General features: G+C 46.3%; 15 non-coding genes across 15 annotated transcripts; 5 read left to right on the plus strand and 10 right to left on the minus strand.

Annotated features, from left to right (window-relative positions):
• The first annotated feature begins 752 nt into the window (after positions 1 to 752).
• On the plus strand, positions 753 to 826 carry trnan-guu (transfer RNA asparagine (anticodon GUU)). The gene has a single exon. It is a non-coding gene; the product is annotated as a tRNA-Asn (tRNA).
• A 164-nt stretch (positions 827 to 990) lies between these two features.
• On the minus strand, positions 991 to 1,064 carry trnar-ucu (transfer RNA arginine (anticodon UCU)). The gene has a single exon. It is a non-coding gene; the product is annotated as a tRNA-Arg (tRNA).
• Positions 1,065 to 1,523: 459 nt separating this feature from the next.
• trnat-agu (transfer RNA threonine (anticodon AGU)) lies at positions 1,524 to 1,597 on the minus strand. Its single transcript has one exon. It is a non-coding gene; the product is annotated as a tRNA-Thr (tRNA).
• Positions 1,598 to 2,826: 1,229 nt separating this feature from the next.
• Positions 2,827 to 2,900, plus strand: trnan-guu (transfer RNA asparagine (anticodon GUU)). Its single transcript has one exon. It is a non-coding gene; the product is annotated as a tRNA-Asn (tRNA).
• A 164-nt stretch (positions 2,901 to 3,064) lies between these two features.
• trnat-ugu (transfer RNA threonine (anticodon UGU)) lies at positions 3,065 to 3,138 on the minus strand. The gene has a single exon. It is a non-coding gene; the product is annotated as a tRNA-Thr (tRNA).
• A 434-nt stretch (positions 3,139 to 3,572) lies between these two features.
• Positions 3,573 to 3,646, minus strand: trnat-agu (transfer RNA threonine (anticodon AGU)). The gene has a single exon. It is a non-coding gene; the product is annotated as a tRNA-Thr (tRNA).
• A 1,383-nt stretch (positions 3,647 to 5,029) lies between these two features.
• On the plus strand, positions 5,030 to 5,103 carry trnan-guu (transfer RNA asparagine (anticodon GUU)). Its single transcript has one exon. It is a non-coding gene; the product is annotated as a tRNA-Asn (tRNA).
• Positions 5,104 to 5,267: 164 nt separating this feature from the next.
• Positions 5,268 to 5,341, minus strand: trnat-ugu (transfer RNA threonine (anticodon UGU)). Its single transcript has one exon. It is a non-coding gene; the product is annotated as a tRNA-Thr (tRNA).
• Positions 5,342 to 5,785: 444 nt separating this feature from the next.
• On the minus strand, positions 5,786 to 5,859 carry trnat-agu (transfer RNA threonine (anticodon AGU)). Its single transcript has one exon. It is a non-coding gene; the product is annotated as a tRNA-Thr (tRNA).
• Positions 5,860 to 7,266: 1,407 nt separating this feature from the next.
• Positions 7,267 to 7,340, plus strand: trnan-guu (transfer RNA asparagine (anticodon GUU)). The gene has a single exon. It is a non-coding gene; the product is annotated as a tRNA-Asn (tRNA).
• A 164-nt stretch (positions 7,341 to 7,504) lies between these two features.
• On the minus strand, positions 7,505 to 7,578 carry trnat-ugu (transfer RNA threonine (anticodon UGU)). The gene has a single exon. It is a non-coding gene; the product is annotated as a tRNA-Thr (tRNA).
• Positions 7,579 to 7,957: 379 nt separating this feature from the next.
• On the minus strand, positions 7,958 to 8,031 carry trnat-agu (transfer RNA threonine (anticodon AGU)). Its single transcript has one exon. It is a non-coding gene; the product is annotated as a tRNA-Thr (tRNA).
• Positions 8,032 to 14,460: 6,429 nt separating this feature from the next.
• trnan-guu (transfer RNA asparagine (anticodon GUU)) lies at positions 14,461 to 14,534 on the plus strand. Its single transcript has one exon. It is a non-coding gene; the product is annotated as a tRNA-Asn (tRNA).
• Positions 14,535 to 14,698: 164 nt separating this feature from the next.
• Positions 14,699 to 14,772, minus strand: trnat-ugu (transfer RNA threonine (anticodon UGU)). Its single transcript has one exon. It is a non-coding gene; the product is annotated as a tRNA-Thr (tRNA).
• A 394-nt stretch (positions 14,773 to 15,166) lies between these two features.
• Positions 15,167 to 15,240, minus strand: trnat-agu (transfer RNA threonine (anticodon AGU)). The gene has a single exon. It is a non-coding gene; the product is annotated as a tRNA-Thr (tRNA).
• Between the last annotated feature and the right edge of the window lie 3,633 nt (positions 15,241 to 18,873).

The raw sequence follows: 18,873 nt of genomic DNA on the forward strand, positions 1-18,873 counted from the left end.
TGCTTGCCTTGCCGTCCATCCATCTATCTATCTATCTATCTATGACTCTTGATATCTAACTCTCTTGCTTGCTATCGCTCCCCCAATGGTCAGTAGCATTGTAGCATAACAGCAGATCACGGACCACTGTCAATCAGATGCTTGCCTTGCCGTCCATCCATCCATCCATCTATCTATCTATGACTCTTGTTATCTAACTCTCTTGCTTGCTATCGCTCCCCCAATGGTCAGTAGCATTGTAGCATAACAGCAGATCACGGACCACTGTCAATCAGATGCTTGCCTTGCCGTCCATCCATCCATCTATCTATCTATATATCAATGACTCTCGATATCTAACTCTCTTACTTGCTATCGCTCCCCCAATGGTCAGTAGCATAGTAGCATAACAGCAGATCACGGACCACTGTCAATCAGATGCTTGCCTTGCCGTCCATCCATCCATCCATCTATCTATCTATGACTCTTGTTATCTAACTCTCTTGCTTGCTATCGCTCCCCCAATGGTCAGTAGCATAGTAGCATAACAGCAGATCACGGAACACCGTCAATCAGATGCTTGCCTTGCCGTCCATCCATCCATCTATCTATCTATCTATCTATGACTCTCGATATCTAACTCTCTTGCTTGCTATCGCTCCCCCAATGGTCACGTATGTTGCATTCAACGACAAAGAAAATCGTGTGCTGGAAATGATTTTTGGCAACTGTGAAGGAACTGCACGACTGCAGCAACCACAACACCTCTGTCTGTCTCTGTGGCGCAATCGGTCAGCGCGTTTGGCTGTTAACCAAAAGGATGGTGGTTCGAATCCACCCAGGGACGGCCCACTTTTCCCCCCGCCCCTTGTTATTGTTTCTACTTCTGGCGGACAGCTTGCCAGACTGTGGCTACAGTAACCTTAAGCTGCTTGCTGTGGATGGCCATCTTGCAAAAATGTATTGAGCGTTTAGAAACTTCCTTTCCATTGCCTAGGCCAACATAAACCAAGGCACTGCTGGGAGTCGAACCCAGGGTTTCCTGTTTAGAAGACAGGTGCTTTGACCAACTAAGCCACGGTGCCAGGACTCTCCCATTCCCCAGTGCCTACACTCAGGCGTAAGGCAAAAAACAAAACAAAACAAAACAAAACAAAACAAAACAAAACAAAACAAAACAAAACAAAACAAAACAAAACAAAACAAAACAAAACAAAACAAAACAAAACAAAACAAAACAAAACACAACAAAACAAAATCTGGATGCAGACTGCAACAAAGGAAGCACACAGAGGTGAAAACGTAAGGTTGACGGGAGCAACAAGCTCCCTGTTGCGACTGTCCAGGGGCGGCAATGGGAATTGGACGTTGGCCGTAGCGCGTGTCCTTTGGGTTCTGGTTCTTCTTTACAAACCGGCGTCTGTCCAGTTGGCTTTCCGGTTCATTACGTCCTCTGATGGCTTTACGATAAGCCTATCTTGCTAAAACTGATGGTCGACAAAGCGGAAGCACAAGCTTCGCAAGGAGCACAGAAAGCCCGCCTAAGGCACCGCTGGGATTTGAACCCAGGACCTCCTGTTTACTAGACAGGCGCTTTAACCAACTAAGCCACGGCGCCAAATCTGCCGCTGCTGCTGCTGATAGTAGAATAACAGCAGATCACGGACCGCTGTCAATCAGGTTCTTGCCTTGCCGTCCATCCATCCATCCATCTATCTATGACTCTCAATATCTAACTCTCTTGCTTGCTATCGCTCCCCCAATGGTCAGTAGCATAGTAGCATAACAGCAGATCACGGACCACTGTCAATCAGGTGCTTGCCTTGCCATCCATCCATCCATCTGTCTATCTATCTATCTATGACTCTTGACATCTAACTCTCTTGCTTGCTATCGCTCCCCCAATGGTCAGAAGCAAAGTAGCATAACAGCAGATCACGGACCACTGTCAATCAGATGCTTGCCTTGCCGTCCATCCATCCATCTATCTATCTATCTATGACTCTCGATATCTAACTCTCTTGCTTGCTATCGCTCCCCCAATGGTCAGTAGCATAGTAGCATAACAGCAGATCACGGACCACTGTCAATCAGATGCTTGCCTTGCCGTCCATCCATCTATCTATCTATCTATCTATGACTCTTGATATCTAACTCTCTTGCTTGCTATCGCTCCCCCAATGGTCAGTAGCATTGTAGCATAACAGCAGATCACGGACCACTGTCAATCAGATGCTTGCCTTGCCGTCCATCCATCCATCCATCTATCTATCTATGACTCTTGTTATCTAACTCTCTTGCTTGCTATCGCTCCCCCAATGGTCAGTAGCATTGTAGCATAACAGCAGATCACGGACCACTGTCAATCAGATGCTTGCCTTGCCGTCCATCCATCCATCTATCTATCTATATATCAATGACTCTCGATATCTAACTCTCTTACTTGCTATCGCTCCCCCAATGGTCAGTAGCATAGTAGCATAACAGCAGATCACGGACCACTGTCAATCAGATGCTTGCCTTGCCGTCCATCCATCCATCCATCTATCTATCTATGACTCTTGTTATCTAACTCTCTTGCTTGCTATCGCTCCCCCAATGGTCAGTAGCATAGTAGCATAACAGCAGATCACGGAACACCGTCAATCAGATGCTTGCCTTGCCGTCCATCCATCCATCTATCTATCTATCTATCTATGACTCTCGATATCTAACTCTCTTGCTTGCTATCGCTCCCCCAATGGTCACGTATGTTGCATTCAACGACAAAGAAAATCGTGTGCTGGAAATGATTTTTGGCAACTGTGAAGGAACTGCACGACTGCAGCAACCACAACACCTCTGTCTGTCTCTGTGGCGCAATCGGTCAGCGCGTTTGGCTGTTAACCAAAAGGATGGTGGTTCGAATCCACCCAGGGACGGCCCACTTTTCCCCCCGCCCCTTGTTATTGTTTCTACTTCTGGCGGACAGCTTGCCAGACTGTGGCTACAGTAACCTTAAGCTGCTTGCTGTGGATGGCCATCTTGCAAAAATGTATTGAGCGTTTAGAAACTTCCTTTCCATTGCCTAGGCCAACATAAACCAAGGCACTGCTGGGAGTCGAACCCAGGGTTTCCTGTTTACAAGACAGGTGCTTTGACCAACTAAGCCACGGTGCCAGGACTCTCCCATTCCCCAGTGCCTACACTCAGGCGTAAGGCAAAAAACAAAACAAAACAAAACAAAACAAAACAAAACAAAACAAAACAAAACAAAACAAAACAAAACAAAACAAAACAAAACAAAACAAAACACAACAAAACAAAATCTGGATGCAGACTGCAACAAAGGAAGCACACAGAGGTGAAAACGTAAGGTTGACGGGAGCAACAAGCTCCCTGTTGCGACTGTCCAGGGGCGGCAATGGGAATTGGACGTTGGCCGTAGCGCGTGTCCTTTGGGTTCTGGTTCTTCTTTACAAACCGGCGTCTGTCCAGTTGGCTTTCCGGTTCATTACGTCCTCTGATGGCTTTACGATAAGCCTATCTTGCTAAAACTGATGGTCGACAAAGCGGAAGCACAAGCTTCGCAAGGAGCACAGAAAGCCCGCCTAAGGCACCGCTGGGATTTGAACCCAGGACCTCCTGTTTACTAGACAGGCGCTTTAACCAACTAAGCCACGGCGCCAAATCTGCCGCTGCTGCTGCTGATAGTAGAATAACAGCAGATCACGGACCGCTGTCAATCAGGTTCTTGCCTTGCCGTCCATCCATCCATCCATCTATCTATGACTCTCAATATCTAACTCTCTTGCTTGCTATCGCTCCCCCAATGGTCAGTAGCATAGTAGCATAACAGCAGATCACGGACCACTGTCAATCAGGTGCTTGCCTTGCCATCCATCCATCCATCTGTCTATCTATCTATCTATGACTCTTGACATCTAACTCTCTTGCTTGCTATCGCTCCCCCAATGGTCAGAAGCAAAGTAGCATAACAGCAGATCACGGACCACTGTCAATCAGATGCTTGCCTTGCCGTCCATCCATCCATCCATCCATCTATCTATCTATGACTCTTGATATCTAACTCTCTTGCTTGCTATCGCTCCCCCAATGGTCAGAAGCATAGTATCATAACAGCAGATCACGGACCACTGTCAATCAGATGCTTGCCTTGCCGTCCATCCATCCATCTATCTATCTATCTATCTATGACTCTTGATATCTAACTCTCTTGCTTGCTATCGCTCCCCCAATGGTCAGTAGCATTGTAGCATAACAGCAGATCACGGACCACTGTCAATCAGATGCTTGCCTTGTCGTCCATCCATCCATCTATCTATCTATCTATCTATGACTCTTGATATCTAACTCTCTTGCTTGCTATCGCTCCCCCAATGGTCAGTAGCATTGTAGCATAACAGCAGATCACGGACCACTGTCAATCAGATGCTTGCCTTGCCGTCCATCCATACATCTATCTATCTATCTATCTATGACTCTTGATATCTAACTCTCTTGCTTGCTATCGCTCCCCCAATGGTCAGTAGCATTGTAGCATAACAGCAGATCACGGACCACTGTCAATCAGATGCTTGCCTTGCCGTCCATCCATCCATCTATCTATCTATCTATCAATGACTCTCGATATCTAACTCTCTTACTTGCTATCGCTCCCCCAATGGTCAGTAGCATAGTAGCATAACAGCAGATCACGGACCACTGTCAATCAGATGCTTGCCTTGCCGTCCATCCATCCATCCATCTATCTATCTATGACTCTTTTTATCTAACTCTCTTGCTTGCTATCGCTCCCCCAATGGTCAGTAGCATAGTAGCATAACAGCAGATCACGGAACACTGTCAATCAGATGCTTGCCTTGCCGTCCATCCATCCATCTATCTATCTATCTATCTATGACTCTCGATATCTAACTCTCTTGCTTGCTATCGCTCCCCCAATGGTCACGTATGTTGCATTCAACGACAAAGAAAATCGTGTGCTGGAAATGATTTTTGGCAACTGTGAAGGAACTGCACGACTGCAGCAACCACAACACCTCTGTCTGTCTCTGTGGCGCAATCGGTCAGCGCGTTTGGCTGTTAACCAAAAGGATGGTGGTTCGAATCCACCCAGGGACGGCCCACTTTTCCCCCCGCCCCTTGTTATTGTTTCTACTTCTGGCGGACAGCTTGCCAGACTGTGGCTACAGTAACCTTAAGCTGCTTGCTGTGGATGGCCATCTTGCAAAAATGTATTGAGCGTTTAGAAACTTCCTTTCCATTGCCTAGGCCAACATAAACCAAGGCACTGCTGGGAGTCGAACCCAGGGTTTCCTGTTTACAAGACAGGTGCTTTGACCAACTAAGCCACGGTGCCAGAACTCTCCCATTCCCCAGTGCCTACACTCAGGCGTAAGGCAAAAAACAAAACAAAACAAAACAAAACAAAACAAAACAAAACAAAACAAAACAAAACAAAACAAAACAAAACAAAACAAAACAAAACAAAACAAAACAAAACAAAACAAAACACAATCTGGATGCAGACTGCAACAAAGGAAGCACACAGAGGTGAAAACGTAAGGTTGACGGGAGCAACAAGCTCCCTGTTGCGACTGTCCAGGGGCGGCAATGGGAATTGGACGTTGGCCGTAGCGCGTGTCCTTTGGGTTCTGGTTCTTCTTTACAAACCGGCGTCTGTCCAGTTGGCTTTCCGGTTCATTACGTCCTCTGATGGCTTTACGATAAGCCTATCTTGCTAAAACTGATGGTCGACAAAGCGGAAGCACAAGCTTCGCAAGGAGCACAGAAAGCCCGCCTAAGGCACCGCTGGGATTTGAACCCAGGACCTCCTGTTTACTAGACAGGCGCTTTAACCAACTAAGCCACGGCGCCAAATCTGCCGCTGCTGCTGCTGATAGTAGAATAACAGCAGATCACGGACCGCTGTCAATCAGGTTCTTGCCTTGCCGTCCATCCATCCATCCATCTATCTATGACTCTCAATATCTAACTCTCTTGCTTGCTATCGCTCCCCCAATGGTCAGTAGCATAGTAGCATAACAGCAGATCACGGACCACTGTCAATCAGGTGCTTGCCTTGCCATCCATCCATCCATCTGTCTATCTATCTATCTATGACTCTTGACATCTAACTCTCTTGCTTGCTATCGCTCCCCCAATGGTCAGAAGCAAAGTAGCATAACAGCAGATCACGGACCACTGTCAATCAGATGCTTGCCTTGCCGTCCATACATCCATCCATCCATCTATCTATCTATGACTCTTGATATCTAACTCTCTTGCTTGCTATCGCTCCCCCAATGGTCAGAAGCATAGTATCATAACAGCAGATCACGGACCACTGTCAATCAGATGCTTGCCTTGCCGTCCATCCATCCATCTATCTATCTATCTATCTATGACTCTTGATATCTAACTCTCTTGCTTGCTATCGCTCCCCCAATGGTCAGTAGCATTGTAGCATAACAGCAGATCACGGACCACTGTCAATCAGATGCTTGCCTTGCCGTCCATCCATCCATCTATCTATCTATCTATCTATGACTCTTGATATCTAACTCTCTTGCTTGCTATCGCTCCCCCAATGGTCAGTAGCATTGTAGCATAACAGCAGATCACGGACCACTGTCAATCAGATGCTTGCCTTGCCGTCCATCCATACATCTATCTATCTATCTATCTATGACTCTTGATATCTAACTCTCTTGCTTGCTATCGCTCCCCCAATGGTCAGTAGCATTGTAGCATAACAGCAGATCACGGACCACTGTCAATCAGATGCTTGCCTTGCCGTCCATCCATCCATCCATCTATCTATCTATCAATGACTCTCGATATCTAACTCTCTTACTTGCTATCGCTCCCCCAATGGTCAGTAGCATAGTAGCATAACAGCAGATCACGGACCACTGTCAATCAGATGCTTGCCTTGCCGTCCATCCATCCTTCCATCTATCTATCTATGACTCTTGTTATCTAACTCTCTTGCTTGCTATCGCTCCCCCAATGGTCAGTAGCATAGTAGCATAACAGCAGATCACGGAACACTGTCAATCAGATGCTTGCCTTGCCGTCCATCCATCCATCTATCTATCTATCTATCTATCTATCTATCTATCTATCTATCTATGACTCTCGATATCTAACTCTCTTGCTTGCTATCGCTCCCCCAATGGTCACGTATGTTGCATTCAACGACAAAGAAAATCGTGTGCTGGAAATGATTTTTGGCAACTGTGAAGGAACTGCACGACTGCAGCAACCACAACACCTCTGTCTGTCTCTGTGGTGCAATCGGTCAGCGCGTTTGGCTGTTAACCAAAAGGATGGTGGTTCGAATCCACCCAGGGACGGCCCACTTTTCCCCCCGCCCCTTGTTATTGTTTCTACTTCTGGCGGACAGCTTGCCAGACTGTGGCTACAGTAACCTTAAGCTGCTTGCTGTGGACGGCCATCTTGCAAAAATGTATTGAGCGTTTAGAAACTTCCTTTCCATTGCCTAGGCCAACATAAACCAAGGCACTGCTGGGAGTCGAACCCAGGGTTTCCTGTTTACAAGACAGGCGCTTTGACCAACTAAGCCACGGTGCCAGGACTCTCCCATTCCCCAGTGCCTACACTCAGGCGTAAGGCAAAAAACAAAACCAAACAAAACAAAACAAAACAAAACAAAACAAAACAAAATCTGGATGCAGGCTGCAACAAAGGAAGCACACAGAGGTGAAAACGTAAGGTTGACGGGATCAACAAGCTCCCTGTTGCGACTGTCCAGGGGCGGCAATGGGAATTGGACGTTGGCCGTAGCGCTTGTCCTTTGGGTTCTGGTTCTTCTTTACAAACCGGCGTCTGTCCAGTTGGCTTTCCGGTTCATTACGTCCTCTGATGGCTTTACGATAAGCCTATCTTGCTAAAACTGATGGTCGACAAAGCGGAAGCACAAGCTTTGCAAGGAGCACAGAAAGCCCGCCTAAGGCACCGCTGGGATTTGAACCCAGGACCTCCTGTTTACTAGACAGGCGCTTTAACCAACTAAGCCACGGCGCCAAATCTGCCGCTGCTGCTGCTGATAGTAGAATAACAGCAGATCACGGACCGCTGTCAATCAGGTTCTTGCCTTGCCGTCCATCCATCCATCCATCTATCTATGACTCTCAATATCTAACTCTCTTGCTTGCTATCGCTCCCCCAATGGTCAGTAGCATAGTAGCATAACAGCAGATCACGGACCACTGTCAATCAGATGCTTGCCTTGCCGTCCATCCATCCACCCATCCATCTACCTATCTATGACTCTTGATATCTAACTCTCTTGCTTGCTATCGCTCCCCCAATGGTCAGTAGCATAGTAGCATAACAGCAGATCACGGACCACTGTCAATCAGATGCTTGCCTTGCCGTCCATCCATCTATCTATCTATCTATGACTCTTGATATCTAACTCTCTTGCTTGCTATCGCTCCCCCAATGGTCAGTAGCATAGTAGCATAACAGCAGATCACGGACCACTGTCAATCAGATGCTTGCCTTGCCGTCCATCCATCCATCTATCTATCTATCTATCTATCTATGACTCTTGATATCTAACTCTCTTGCTTGCTATCGCTCCCCCAATGGTCAGTAGCATTGTAGCATAACAGCAGATCACGGACCAATGTCAATCAGATGCTTGCCTTGCCGTCCATCCATCAATCTATCTATCTATCTATCAATGACTCTCGATATCTAACTCTCTTGCTTGCTATCGCTCCCCCAATGGTCAGTAGCATAGTAGCATAACAGCAGATCACGGACCACTGTCAATCAGATGCTTGCCTTGCCGTCCATCCATCCATCCATCTATCTATCTATCTATGACTCTTGACATCTAACTCTCTTGCTTGCTATCGCTCCCCCAATGGTCAGTAGCAAAGTAGCATAACAGCAGATCACGGACCACTGTCAATCAGATGCTTGCCTTGCCGTCCATCCATCCACCCATCCATCTACCTATCTATGACTCTTGATATCTAACTCTCTTGCTTGCTATCGCTCCCCCAATGGTCAGTAGCATAGTAGCATAACAGCAGATCACGGACCACTGTCAATCAGATGCTTGCCTTGCCGTCCATCCATCCATCCATCTATCTATCTATCTATCAATGACTCTCGATATCTAACTCTCTTACTTGCTATCGCTCCCCCAATGGTCAGTAGCATAGTAGCATAACAGCAGATCACGGACCACTGTCAATCAGATGCTTGCCTTGCCGTCCATCCATCCACCCATCCATCTACCTATCTATGACTCTTGATATCTAACTCTCTTGCTTGCTATCGCTCCCCCAATGGTCAGTAGCATTGTAGCATAACAGCAGATCACGGACCAATGTCAATCAGATGCTTGCCTTGCCGTCCATCCATCCATCTATCTATCTATCTATCTATGACTCTCGATATCTAACTCTCTTGCTTGCTATCGCTCTCCCAATGGTCAGTAGCATAGTAGCATAACAGCAGATCACGGACCACTGTCAATCAGATGCTTGCCTTGCCGTCCATCCATCCATCCATCTATCTATCAATCTATCAATGACTCTCGATATCTAACTCTCTTACTTGCTATCGCTCCCCCAATGGTCAGTAGCATAGTAGCATAACAGCAGATCACGGACCACTGTCAATCAGATGCTTGCCTTGCCGTCCATCCATCCATCCATCTATCTATCTATCTATCAATGACTCTCGATATCTAACTCTCTTACTTGCTATCGCTCCCCCAATGGTCAGTAGCATAGTAGCATAACAGCAGATCACGGACCACTGTCAATCAGATGCTTGCCTTGCCGTCCATCCATCCATCTATCTATCTATCTATCTATGACTCTTGATATCTAACTCTCTTGCTTGCTATCGCTCCCCCAATGGTCAGTAGCATAGTAGCATAACAGCAGATCACGGACCACTGTCACTCAGATGCTTGCCTTGCCGTCCATCCATCCATCCATCTATCTATCTATCTATCAATGACTCTCGATATCTAACTCTCTTGCTTGCTATCGCTCCCCCAATGGTCAGTAGCATAGTAGCATAACAGCAGATCACGGACCACTGTCAATCAGATGCTTGCCTTGCCGTCCATCCATCCATCCATCTATCTATCTATCTATGACTCTTGACATCTAACTCTCTTGCTTGCTATCGCTCCCCCAATGGTCAGTAGCAAAGTAGCATAACAGCAGATCACGGACCACTGTCAATCAGATGCTTGCCTTGCCGTCCATCCATCCACCCATCCATCTACCTATCTATGACTCTTGATATCTAACTCTCTTGCTTGCTATCGCTCCCCCAATGGTCAGTAGCATAGTAGCATAACAGCAGATCACGGACCACTGTCAATCAGATGCTTGCCTTGCCGTCCATCCATCCATCCATCTATCTATCTATCTATGACTCTTGATATCTAACTCTCTTGCTTGATATCGCTCCCCCAATGGTCAGTAGCATAGTAGCATAACAGCAGATCTCGGACCACTGTCAATCAGATGCTTGCCTTGCCGTCCATCCATCCATCTATCTATCTATCTATCTATGACTCTTGATATCTAACTCTCTTGCTTGCTATTGCTCCCCCAATGGTCAGTAGCATTGTAGCATAACAGCAGATCACGGACCAATGTCAATCAGATGCTTGCCTTGCCGTCCATCCATCCATCTATCTATCTATCTATCTATGACTCTCGATATCTAAATCTCTAGCTTGCTATCGCTCCCCCAATGGTCAGTAGCATAGTAGCATAACAGCAGATCACGGACCACTGTCAATCAGATGCTTGCCTTGCCGTCCATCCATTCATCCATCCATCTATCTATCTATCTATCAATGACTCTCGATATCTAACTCTCTTACTTGCTATCGCTCCCCCAATGGTCAGTAGCATAGTAGCATAACAGCAGATCACGGACCACTGTCAATCAGATGCTTGCCTTGCCGTCCATCCATCCATCTATCTATCTATCTATCTATGACTCTTGATATCTAACTCTCTTGCTTGCTATCGCTCCCCCAATGGTCAGTAGCATAGTAGCATAACAGCAGATCACGGACCACTGTCACTCAGATGCTTGCCTTGCCGTCCATCCATCCATCCATCTATCTATCTATCTATCAATGACTCTCGATATCTAACTCTCTTGCTTGCTATCGCTCCCCCAATGGTCAGTAGCATAGTAGCATAACAGCAGATCACGGACCACTGTCAATCAGATGCTTGCCTTGCCGTCCATCCATCCATCTATCTATCTATCTATCTATGACTCTTGATATCTAACTCTCTTGCTTGCTATCGCTCCCCCAATGGTCAGTAGCATAGTAGCATAACAGCAGATCACGGACCACTGTCACTCAGATGCTTGCCTTGCCGTCCATCCATCCATCCATCTATCTATCTATCTATCAATGACTCTCGATATCTAACTCTCTTGCTTGCTATCGCTCCCCCAATGGTCAGTAGCATAGTAGCATAACAGCAGATCACGGACCACTGTCAATCAGATGCTTGCCTTGCCGTCCATCCATCCATCTATCTATCTATCTATCTATGACTCTTGATATCTAACTCTCTTGCTTGCTATCGCCCCCCCAATGGTCAGTAGCATAGTAGCATAACAGCAGATCACGGACCACTGTCAATCAGATGCTTGCCTTGCCGTCCATCCATCCATCTATCTATCTATCTATCTATCTATGACTCTCGATATCTAACTCTCTTGCTTGCTATCGCTCCTCCAATGGTCAGTAGCATAGTAGCATAACAGCAGATCACGGACCACTGTCAATCAGATGCTTGCCTTGCCGTCCATCCATCCATCTATCTATCTATCTATCTATCTATGACTCTCGATATCTAACTCTCTTGCTTGCTATCGCTCCCCCAATGGTCAGTAGCAAAGTAGCATAACAGCAGATCACGGACCACTGTCAATCAGATGCTTGCCTTGCCGTCCATCCATCCACCCATCCATCTACCTATCTATGACTCTTGATATCTAACTCTCTTGCTTGCTATCGCTCCCCCAATGGTCAGTAGCATAGTAGCATAACAGCAGATCACGGACCACTGTCAATCAGATGCTTGCCTTGCCGTCCATCCATCCATCCATCTATCTATCTATCTATGACTCTTGATATCTAACTCTCTTGCTTGATATCGCTCCCCCAATGGTCAGTAGCATAGTAGCATAACAGCAGATCTCGGACCACTGTCAATCAGATGCTTGCCTTGCCGTCCATCCATCCATCTATCTATCTATCTATCTATGACTCTTGATATCTAACTCTCTTGCTTGCTATTGCTCCCCCAATGGTCAGTAGCATTGTAGCATAACAGCAGATCACGGACCAATGTCAATCAGATGCTTGCCTTGCCGTCCATCCATCCATCTATCTATCTATCTATCTATGACTCTCGATATCTAACTCTCTTGCTTGCTATCGCTCCCCCAATGCTCAGTAGCATAGTAGCATAACAGCAGATCACGGACCACTGTCAATCAGATGCTTGCCTTGCCGTCCATCCATCCATCCATCTATCTATCAATCTATCAATGACTCTCGATATCTAACTCTCTTACTTGCTATCGCTCCCCCAATGGTCAGTAGCATAGTAGCATAACAGCAGATCACGGACCACTGTCAAGCAGATGCTTGCCTTGCCGTCCATCCATCCATCCATCTATCTATCTATCTATCAATGACTCTCGATATCTAACTCTCTTACTTGCTATCGCTCCCCCAATGGTCAGTAGCATAGTAGCATAACAGCAGATCACGGACCACTGTCAATCAGATGCTTGCCTTGCCGTCCATCCATCCACCCATCCATCTACCTATCTATGACTCTTGATATCTAACTCTCTTGCTTGCTATTGCTCCCCCAATGGTCAGTAGCATTGTAGCATAACAGCAGATCACGGACCAATGTCAATCAGATGCTTGCCTTGCCGTCCATCCATCCATCTATCTATCTATCTATCTATGACTCTCGATATCTAACTCTCTTGCTTGCTATCGCTCTCCCAATGGTCAGTAGCATAGTAGCATAACAGCAGATCACGGACCACTGTCAATCAGATGCTTGCCTTGCCGTCCATCCATCCATCCATCTATCTATCAATCTATCAATGACTCTCGATATCTAACTCTCTTACTTGCTATCGCTCCCCCAATGGTCAGTAGCATAGTAGCATAACAGCAGATCACGGACCACTGTCAATCAGATGCTTGCCTTGCCGTCCATCCATCCATCCATCTATCTATCTATCTATCAATGACTCTCGATATCTAACTCTCTTACTTGCTATCGCTCCCCCAATGGTCAGTAGCATAGTAGCATAACAGCAGATCACGGACCACTGTCAATCAGATGCTTGCCTTGCCGTCCATCCATCCATCTATCTATCTATCTATCTATGACTCTTGATATCTAACTCTCTTGCTTGCTATCGCTCCCCCAATGGTCAGTAGCATAGTAGCATAACAGCAGATCACGGACCACTGTCAATCAGATGCTTGCCTTGCCGTCCATCCATCCATCTATCTATCTATCTATCTATGACTCTTGATATCTAACTCTCTTGCTTGCTATCGCTCCCCCAATGGTCAGTAGCATTGTAGCATAACAGCAGATCACGGACCACTGTCAATCAGATGCTTGCCTTGCCGTCCATCCATTCATCCATCCATCTATCTATCTATCTATCAATGACTCTCGATATCTAACTCTCTTACTTGCTATCGCTCCCCCAATGGTCAGTAGCATAGTAGCATAACAGCAGATCACGGACCACTGTCAATCAGATGCTTGCCTTGCCGTCCATCCATCCATCTATCTATCTATCTATCTATCTATCTATGACTCTTGATATCTAACTCTCTTGCTTGCTATCACTCCCCCAATGGTCAGTAGCATAGTAGCATAACAGCAGATCACGGACCACTGTCACTCAGATGCTTGCCTTGCCGTCCATCCATCCATCCATCTATCTATCTATCTATCAATGACTCTCGATATCTAACTCTCTTGCTTGCTATCGCTCCCCCAATGGTCAGTAGCATAGTAGCATAACAGCAGATCACGGACCACTGTCAATCAGATGCTTGCCTTGCCGTCCATCCATCCATCTATCTATCTATCTATCTATGACTCTTGATATCTAACTCTCTTGCTTGCTATCGCTCCCCCAATGGTCAGTAGCATTGTAGCATAACAGCAGATCACGGACCAATGTCAATCAGATGCTTGCCTTGCCGTCCATCCATCCATCTATCTATCTATCTATCTATGACTCTCGATATCTAACTCTCTTGCTTGCTATCGCTCCCCCAATGGTCACGTATGTTGCATTCAACGACAAAGAAAATCGTGTGCTGGAAATGATTTTTGGCAACTGTGAAGGAACTGCACAACTGCAGCAACCACAACACCTCTGTCTGTCTCTGTGGCGCAATCGGTCAGCGTGTTTGGCTGTTAACCAAAAGGATGGTGGTTTGAATCCACCCAGGGACGGCCCACTTTTCCCCCCGCCCCTTGTTATTGTTTCTACTTCTGGCGGACAGCTTCCCAGACTGTGGCTACAGTAACCTTAAGCTGCTTGCTGTGGACGGCCATCTTGCAAAAATGTATTGAGCGTTTAGAAACTTCCTTTCCATTGCCTAGGCCAACATAAACCAAGGCACTGCTGGGAGTCGAACCCAGGGTTTCCTGTTTACAAGGCAGGCGCTTTGACCAACTAAGCCACGGTGCCAGGACTCTCCCATTCCCCAGTGCCTACACTCAGGCGTAAGGCAAAAAACAAAACCAAACAAAACCAAACAAAACAAAACAAAACAGAACAAAACAAAACAAATCAAAATCTGGATGCAGGCTGCAACAAAGGAAGCACACAGAGGTGAAAACGTAAGGTTGACGGGAGCAACAAGCTCCCTGTTGCGACTGTCCAGGGGCGGCAATGGGAATTGGACGTTGGCCGTAGCGCTTGTCCTTTGGGTTCTGGTTCTTCTTTACAAACCGGCGTCTGTCCAGTTGGCTTTCCGGTTCATTACGTCCTCTGATGGCTTTACGATAAGCCTATCTTGCTAAAACTGATGGTCGACAAAGCGGAAGCACAAGCTTCGCAAGGAGCACAGAAAGCCCGCCTAAGGCACCGCTGGGATTTGAACCCAGGACCCCCTGTTTACTAGACAGGTGCTTTAAACAACTAAGCCACGGCGCCAAATCTGCCGCTGCTGCTGCTGATAGTAGAATAACAGCAAATCACAGACCGCTGTCAATCAGGTTCTTGCCTTGCCGTCCATCCATCCATCCATCTATCTATGACTCTCAATATCTAACTCTCTTGCTTGCTATCGCTCCCCCAATGGTCAGTAGCATAGTAGCATAACAGCAGATCACGGACCACTGTCAATCAGATGCTTGCCTTGCCGTCCATCCATCCATCCATCTATCTATCTATCTATGACTCTTGACATCTAACTCTCTTGCTTGCTATCGCTCCCCCAATGGTCAGTAGCAAAGTAGCATAACAGCAGATCACGGACCACTGTCAATCAGATGCTTGCCTTGCCGTCCATCCATCCACCCATCCATCTACCTATCTATGACTCTTGATATCTAACTCTCTTGCTTGATATCGCTCCCCCAATGGTCAGTAGCATAGTAGCATAACAGCAGATCTCGGACCACTGTCAATCAGATGCTTGCCTTGCCGTCCATCCATCCATCTATCTATCTATCTATCTATGACTCTTGATATCTAACTCTCTTGCTTGCTATTGCTCCCCCAATGGTCAGTAGCATTGTAGCATAACAGCAGATCACGGACCAATGTCAATCAGATGCTTGCCTTGCCGTCCATCCATCCATCTATCTATCTATCTATCTATGACTCTCGATATCTAACTCTCTTGCTTGCTATCGCTCCCCCAATGGTCAGTAGCATAGTAGCATAACAGCAGATCACGGACCACTGTCAATCAGATGCTTGCCTTGCCGTCCATCCATCCATCCATCTATCTATCAATCTATCAATGACTCTCGAGATCTAACTCTCTTACTTGCTATCGCTCCCCCAATGGTCAGTAGCATAGTAGCATAACAGCAGATCACGGACCACTGTCAATCAGATGCTTGCCTTGCCGTCCATCCATCCATCCATCTATCTATCTATCAATGACTCTCGATATCTAACTCTCTTACTTGCTATCGCTCCCCCAATGGTCAGTAGCATAGTAGCATAACAGCAGATCACGGACCACTGTCAATCAGATGCTTGCCTTGCCGTCCATCCATCCATCCATCTATCTATCAATCTATCAATGACTCTCGATATCTAACTCTCTTACTTGCTATCGCTCCCCCAATGGTCAGTAGCATAGTAGCATAACAGCAGATCACGGACCACTGTCAATCAGATGCTTGCCTTGCCGTCCATCCATCCATCTATCTATCTATCTATCTATGACTCTTGATATCTAACTCTCTTGCTTGCTATCGCTCCCCCAATGGTCAGTAGCATTGTAGCATAACAGCAGATCACGGACCACTGTCAATCAGATGCTTGCCTTGCCGTCCATCCATTCATCCATCCATCTATCTATCTATCTATCAATGACTCTCGATATCTAACTCTCTTACTTGCTATCGCTCCCCCAATGGTCAGTAGCATAGTAGCATAACAGCAGATCACGGACCACTGTCAATCAGATGCTTGCCTTGCCGTCCATCCATCCATCTATCTATCTATCTATCTATCTATGACTCTTGATATCTAACTCTCTTGCTTGCTATCACTCCCCCAATGGTCAGTAGCATAGTAGCATAACAGCAGATCACGGACCACTGTCACTCAGATGCTTGCCTTGCCGTCCATCCATCCATCTATCTATCTATCTATCTATGACTCTTGATATCTAACTCTCTTGCTTGCTATTGCTCCCCCAATGGTCAGTAGCATTGTAGCATAACAGCAGATCACGGACCAATGTCAATCAGATGCTTGCCTTGCCGTCCATCCATCCATCTATCTATCTATCTATCTATGACTCTCGATATCTAACTCTCTTGCTTGCTATCGCTCCCCCAATGGTCAGTAGCATAGTAGCATAACAGCAGATCACGGACCACTGTCAATCAGATGCTTGCCTTGCCGTCCATCCATCCATCCATCTATCTATCAATCTATCAATGACTCTCGAGATCTAACTCTCTTACTTGCTATCGCTCCCCCAATGGTCAGTAGCATAGTAGCATAACAGCAGATCACGGACCACTGTCAATCAGATGCTTGCCTTGCCGTCCATCCATCCATCCATCTATCTATCAATCTATCAATGACTCTCGATATCTAACTCTCTTACTTGCTATCGCTCCCCCAATGGTCAGTAGCATAGTAGCATAACAGCAGATCACGGACCACTGTCAATCAGATGCTTGCCTTGCCGTCCATCCATCCATCTATCTATCTATCTATCTATGACTCTTGATATCTAACTCTCTTGCTTGCTATCGCTCCCCCAATGGTCAGTAGCATTGTAGCATAACAGCAGATCACGGACCACTGTCAATCAGATGCTTGCCTTGCCGTCCATCCATTCATCCATCCATCTATCTATCTATCTATCAATGACTCTCGATATCTAACTCTCTTACTTGCTATCGCTCCCCCAATGGTCAGTAGCATAGTAGCATAACAGCAGATCACGGACCACTGTCAATCAGATGCTTGCCTTGCCGTCCATCCATCCATCTATCTATCTATCTATCTATCTATGACTCTTGATATCTAACTCTCTTGCTTGCTATCACTCCCCCAATGGTCAGTAGCATAGTAGCATAACAGCAGATCACGGACCACTGTCACTCAGATGCTTGCCTTGCCGTCCATCCATCCATCTATCTATCTATCTATCTATGACTCTTGATATCTAACTCTCTTGCTTGCTATTGCTCCCCCAATGGTCAGTAGCATTGTAGCATAACAGCAGATCACGGACCAATGTCAATCAGATGCTTGCCTTGCCGTCCATCCATCCATCTATCTATCTATCTATCTATGACTCTCGATATCTAACTCTCTTGCTTGCTATCGCTCCCCCAATGGTCAGTAGCATAGTAGCATAACAGCAGATCACGGACCACTGTCAATCAGATGCTTGCCTTGCCGTCCATCCATCCATCCATCTATCTATCAATCTATCAATGACTCTCGAGATCTAACTCTCTTACTTGCTATCGCTCCCCCAATGGTCAGTAGCATAGTAGCATAACAGCAGATCACGGACCACTGTCAATCAGATGCTTGCCTTGCCGTCCATCCATCCATCCATCTATCTATCTATCTATCAATGACTCTCGATATCTAACTCTCTTACTTGCTATCGCTCCCCCAATGGTCAGTAGCATAGTAGCATAACAGCAGATCACGGACCACTGTCAATCAGATGCTTGCCTTGCCGTCCATCCATCCATCCATCTATCTATCTATCTATCAATGACTCTCGATATCTAACTCTCTTACTTGCTATCGCTCCCCCAATGGTCAGTAGCATTGTAGCATAACAGCAGATCACGGACCAATGTCAATCAGATGCTTGCCTTGCCGTCCATCCATCCATCTATCTATCTATCTATCTATGACTCTCGATATCTAACTCTCTTGCTTGCTATCGCTCTCCCAATGGTCAGTAGCATAGTAGCATAACAGCAGATCACGGACCACTGTCAATCAGATGCTTGCCTTGCCGTCCATCCATCCATCCATCTATCTATCAATCTATCAATGACTCTCGATATCTAACTCTCTTACTTGCTATCGCTCCCCCAATGGTCAGTAGCATAGTAGCATAAC

Source organism: Amia ocellicauda, chromosome 2, assembly GCF_036373705.1.
Source record: "Amia ocellicauda isolate fAmiCal2 chromosome 2, fAmiCal2.hap1, whole genome shotgun sequence".
In the NCBI taxonomy this organism is placed as follows: Eukaryota; Metazoa; Chordata; class Actinopteri; order Amiiformes; family Amiidae; genus Amia; species Amia ocellicauda.